The sequence below is a fragment of the Antechinus flavipes genome, chromosome 2 (assembly GCF_016432865.1).
Source record: "Antechinus flavipes isolate AdamAnt ecotype Samford, QLD, Australia chromosome 2, AdamAnt_v2, whole genome shotgun sequence".
Classification (NCBI taxonomy): Eukaryota; Metazoa; Chordata; class Mammalia; order Dasyuromorphia; family Dasyuridae; genus Antechinus; species Antechinus flavipes.
The window spans coordinates 348019896-348025835 of record NC_067399.1 but is presented as its reverse complement, the minus strand read 5'-3'; the positions used below and the strand labels follow the sequence as shown (position 1 = coordinate 348025835).

The 5940-nt window shown below is 36.6% G+C and overlaps 1 long non-coding RNA gene across 1 annotated transcript; it reads left to right on the top strand.

Annotated features, from left to right (window-relative positions):
• The first annotated feature begins 483 nt into the window (after window positions 1-483).
• On the top strand, window positions 484-4853 carry LOC127549745 (uncharacterized). Its single transcript, XR_007950703.1, has 2 exons — window positions 484-2739; window positions 3069-4853. It is a non-coding gene; the product is annotated as an uncharacterized LOC127549745 (long non-coding RNA).
• The last annotated feature ends 1087 nt before the right edge of the window (window positions 4854-5940 follow it).

Here is a 5940-nt window from a genome sequence, read left to right as displayed (position 1 = left end):
TAGTAACAGCATAAACAAATCACATGCTCACATAATTATAGGATTGTACACACACTCCTATCATGAGCACACAATCATATACATATATGCAATTATATTTATACATATATGTATATCAGTATTAACATACACATCTGTGGACATACTCATAGACATATTCATAAAAATAAAATAGCATGCATTCTGAAATATGTACAAATAATTACATACATTTACAATCCCTCTGAATCAAATATTTTCTACCCTCAAATAAGTCATACACACAGGCATTCATTCATATGGTTCACTAACATACATTTGTGAACATTCATGCTCACATCTTGTCTGTCTCCTCTTCAGCCCCATTTTCATCAATGAGTTCAATGGACATGATCCCATCCATCTCCCTTTTCAGTAAGGGTGCCTAGAAAGACATTCAGAATTGAAAAAGGTCAACCTGTAATATGGTCTCTAGATAATCTTAATAATCTTAATTGGTTCCATTCTGAGATTTGTCTCTCATCACTATGCAGAGCATTTTGACACTCTTATAGTAAGAGCATCTTCACTTTACATACAAAGCTATTTTGATTAACACAATACACCTCTCACCAAATTCAGAAGGAAGAGTATATTGTCTTTCCCAAAGTAAGCAGTAGAAGAAAAGGCAACCCTGATTCATAGCCCAAGCCTGGGCATTATAGTCTACCTACTGTCCCTGAAGCCCAGAAAGAAGGGGAAAAAATAGATTCCCTTAGTTTCAGTCTTGGACAGCCTCTGCTGTGGGAAAAAATAGGAAGAAATAGACTGGGTCCTGCTCTGAGGAGTTTAAAGTCTGAGAAAAATAGTGCCAAATCTGGTCTCTTCCCTCTGAATGATTACTCCAAATTAAGAAAAATAAGATCCAATCACTTAGAAAATAATTAATAAACACTATGGAACAATATGTATACTTCCAACTCTAAATCCTATAGGAATTCAGAAAAAGAAGAAATCAACTTATACTGAAGAAGTCATAGAAGGCTTCTTGGAAGAGGTGAAAACTGAACACATTTAGCAAATATTTACTGAGCACTGCATCATTCCTTGCACCTGAAGTACTAGTAATTTAGTGATATTAAAGAAGGAAGGACTTCCAGGTAGGGAAAACAGAATGAACAAAGATTTTGGAGAGCTTTCATTTCTTGCCTCCTCCTCTCTCCCCCTACAAATATATTATCCTGTCTTAGAAATGCAGAAGATTAGAAAAAGAAAGCATAAATGAGGGTAACCAAAATGATGAGGAACCACAAATCTTTTAATAGGAAATAACTTGAAAGAATTGGGGAATGTTTAGAATGGAAAAGGAAAGATCTAGGATATTGTTCTTGCCACTTCTGTTTCTTCTTTGTTGTTTCCCCCACTCCATAATATAAATTTCCTAAACATTATGATGGCCCTGGGAATTTTATTATTTCTCTGAGACTCTATAAAGGATATTAACACAGTAGATGGAACACAAAAACCAAAGATGTTTATATACTTGTAAATTGATTGATATATCTTAATCTTTTGACTCTTTCAAATATTAAGACTCCTTTTTAATGTCAAAAAATCACTAACACTTCCATTGATATGATAGTAATTTTTTTCACAATGAATCTTTTGCTTTAATCAGATAAATGTGAAAATGATGATTCTTGGCCCACATTCACAGATCCTTTATAATAATTCTATATTAGCCCTTCACACATCTGAAGCCCACATTTCAGAAACTGAGTCAGAGATTCTTAGAAATGGAAGACCCTTTTGTCCTGGAAGAATCTAATACAGTTCGACTACCTCCTTGTACAGCTAAAAGACCTGAGGATCAGATAAGGAAAGTAATACGTCAAAAATCACAGAGTGAATTTTTAATAAGAATTAAGAACAGAATTTCCTTTCCCTTTTTCCCCTCTCCCTTTCCAAATTTTATTCCAGTCCAGAAGGATCTTTCCTTATTATTCTGTCACTTAGTTTACACTGAAAGAAATTAAACCAATACTTTCTGTTATTGTTATTTATTTATTGTATATGTATGTTGATATTTATTGATTATGTCCTCTGTGCCTCACTGAATACTGTCGGATTTGACCCTGACCTTTTTTCCTAGATTCATAATCTCCTGCAGCCTCCAAATTTGAAAATAATGGGATAATGAAATACAAGTAGGGTTAAGTGGATAAATATTTAACAAGTGACTTTTATGCATGATACATTTTTAAATTTAATCAGCATTGTTAACATTTTTCCATCACTTTCTTAACTCTAGACAATCAACAAAACAACAAATCAAGCCCTAATTTGTAATATTTGCAGCATGTGTTTACATATTAGTTTGAGCTGGCTCCAAGACAGTCCTATAAATCCAAAATATGACCCCCCCAGACCATTGGCATGACTTCTCTCATCTCCCCAAAAGTAAGGCTCATGTGGGACTGTTCACACAGAACTTCTAATCACTTCTTTGAGGATGAATTGATGCCCTAAGGATAGGAGAATAGTCTGGGAACTGGGGCCAGGTAGCATCTTTACTCAGGGAATAGAAGGGTTAATAAGATAAAGAAGAGATGAAAGGGAAGATAAATTGATAAACCTCTTTCTCCAACAGATATGAATCAAGAAGACACATGCACAGAAATAGAGAATGAAGAATTGGATGGTCTTTGGACAACCATCTATGTCTTCATCGTCCTCTTCCTTCTCAGCGTTTGTTATAGTGCCACAGTCACTTTGTTCAAGGTCAGAGAACATAAAGAGAATTAAAAGGGAATCCCTTAAGTGGTGATCATTGTCACTAGTCATTACTCTACTCATCTTATTCTTTATTTACCCTCCCTATCCTAATATTGTTTCAAGAAGGAGGGCCACCTCCAGGAAAGTTTCAGGATAAAAAGCAAAGAGGAGAAAGTAACATAGATGGAAGGGGAGTCAGAAATCCTGTCTTTATGGAGCTCCTAGTCTGAGAGGGAAAATAGCATTTAAATTTGCCATTAGTTCCCAAACTTGTCATAATCCCCATTAACTTCTTATCTCTCCATCTCTTTTCCTAACTTCCCATTTCATCTTAGGTGAAGTGGATTTTTTCTGCAGTCCTGCAACTGAAGCCTGGAACCTTCCATGACTATAAGAATATGATCCAGCAGTCAACCTAGACAGCCTAGAGGAGACCTTGTCCTAGGACTGACTCCACATGGAGCAAGAGTATGCAGCAACATGAAGATCTCTTCCCAAGTAGACACATACTTATAATTATTGGGTCACTGAGTGCAAGATTTCTTTCCCCATACCTTAAGCCATAAAGTTTTCCTAACTTCTAAAACAAACATGATCCCTAAGCCTAGCCTAAGGATAAGAAATGAGGTCCCTTAATGTAATCTTTGAGGCAGTCCCCTGCCTTGAGTACAAAATGAGGTGTGCCTAAACAGGAGTCAGGAGTTATAATTCTAGGAGAACTCATAGTACTGAGTCTGTTTGGGTCAGAGTCTTATAGTTGGGAGAAATCCAAGAGACAGAAATCACTAAGCCTTCCAAGGCAAAAATGGAACTCTGGAGATAGGAGTGATTTGCCCTAAGCTACACAGTAAATTAGAGGCAGAGTCAGGGAGGCACTTATCTCAAACTTATGGGCTAGAATACTCAACTGATCTATGGTCTTGATGAAATTTCCTGCACTGACCCCCCATGACAGAATCCTAGGCCATCTCCCTATGTCTCACTTTCTCATTTCCTCAGAAACAGTGTCCTCAGGCCAGAATAGGAACTATGCAACCCTATAAAAAGAGGAGTTACAGAAGGAAATTGTGGAAACAATCTGTGGTGTGTCACTTCATGAGGCTCAGTCCTTCTCTAACTGAATTTCTTGAAGCTTCCTACTGGATCCCAATCCAATTCAAACCCGAGTTTATAGGTCAAGTCAACCAATAATCCAGGACACAGAGAATAGTCCAGAAATCAGATCTCACATAATTGTGTGGTACATAAAAAAGAGCCCTTCAATAAGAAGAAACAAGTTCAAATACTCCCTCTGATTTCTTGCTTTGGGAAAAGTACTTAACTTATTTGGGCCTCAAAGAAGGTTAGACTAGATGACTTCTAAGGTGCCTTCTATATCAGTAATCCCATGAAATACAAGAATGCATCCCATACCCCAAATCTTAGAACCCAGCCCATAGCCTAGAACCCAGCTCAGAGTTAGGACACAGAATTAAGTCCATCTGAGAAACCAGAGTTCAGAGACAAAAACCTAGAAACCAAAGACAGAGAGACCAGCTTAGAGCTCAAAGCTCAGAGCCTTTCCCTGTTCCTTCTATCTACTATCTTTGTCCCCAAAATAGTAGTTTTTGTGGCCATAGCCATCCAATTGCAGCACCTGCACAACTTGCTTTATCTGCTTGTTGCTTCTCAGCAAATAAGGATTTGTTATAGGGACCTCCACAAATACAAATAACACCACGGGTTCCCATTTCATTGCTCCTGCTCTCCTCCCAACACAGCTTCCTCTGTGAGAGAATGCCCCTTGAACCCTTTTGTTAAGACAAGAAAAGCAACGTTCCCAGAACTCTGAGAGATGACTTTCCAAAGTATCCACTTACTCATCTCTTTCTGGACAAAGCAATTTTTGTTTCCAGCTCAAAGCTCAGAGCTTTTCCTAGTCTATATTCTAAAACAAAACTGAGGAACCTTTGGGCAAAATTGAGGTTAATTAGGGGTAGGGACTATCAGACTTGGAAAAAGAAATATTCCATCTGTCTTTGTCATTACAGCTAGATCAAAAACTTGCATTTGGGAACTCTTCTTTCAAGGCTATTATTGTTTTCCCTTTGTATTTTAGTAAAAGCTACTTTCTAAAATCATTAAGTATGGCTTTGTTTCCTCTCACTGTGGGAAGTGTCTATAGTGTTTTGATTTAAGAATTTTTCGATGGACAGAAGCAGCTACACCCAAAGAAAGAACACTGGGAAATGAATATAAACTGCTTGCATTTCTGTTTTTCTTCTCGGGTTATTTATACCTTCTGAATCCAATTCTCCCTGTGCAACAAAAGAACTGTTCAGTTCTGCACATATATATTGTATCTAGGATATACCGTAACCTATTCAACATGTAAAGGACTGCTTGCCATCTCAGGGAGGGGGTGGAGGGAGGGAGGGGAAAAATCGGAACAGAAGTGAGTGCAAGGGATAATGCTGTAAAAAATTACCCTGGCATGGGTTCTGTCAATAAAAAGTTGTTTTTTAAATAAATTAATTAATTTTAAAAAAAAAAAAAGAATTTTTCATGGAATGATTGAATTCTGTAAAATTATTCCCACTGAGAAACACAGTGGCTTTTGAACCAGAAGGTCACTGAGGTTGGGGTTCTTACAACCCTTTGTGAAGAAATTCCTATCTTTAGTTCCAGCCATTGAGCCAACTAAGGCTATCATATATATATGTATACACATATATATACATATATATATCATATATAGGATATGAAAGAGATTACATCAAAAATTACATAAAATTTTCAATAATGAGAGATAAGGTGAATGGTAACACCACTGAAGGCAAATGAAATAAGAAAGGGAAGTCAAATAACCCAATATTAAACATGTTGAGTTTGAAACAATCAGTGAGAAATCCAAATGGAGGTATTTTATAGACAATTAGAAATTTCAGCCTTGATTTCTGAAGATATAGAAGATATATTCTGAAGATATAGAAGATATAGAAAATCATTTCACAGAGATGATTCTTTGAAACTTGATTATAAATGAGAGCCCCAAAATGGAGAGTAGAATGTTAAGAGTAGAACTTTGAGGAACATTAGAGTTAGGTTGAGGGAAAAATAAATGCCTAATTGAGGCAGGAGGGAACTGTTTCCTTTACTATACTTATGGTTCCTTTAAGAAACTATTTCCTTTTGATCTGTGATCCCTTTCAGAGACTCAGTCCTTCG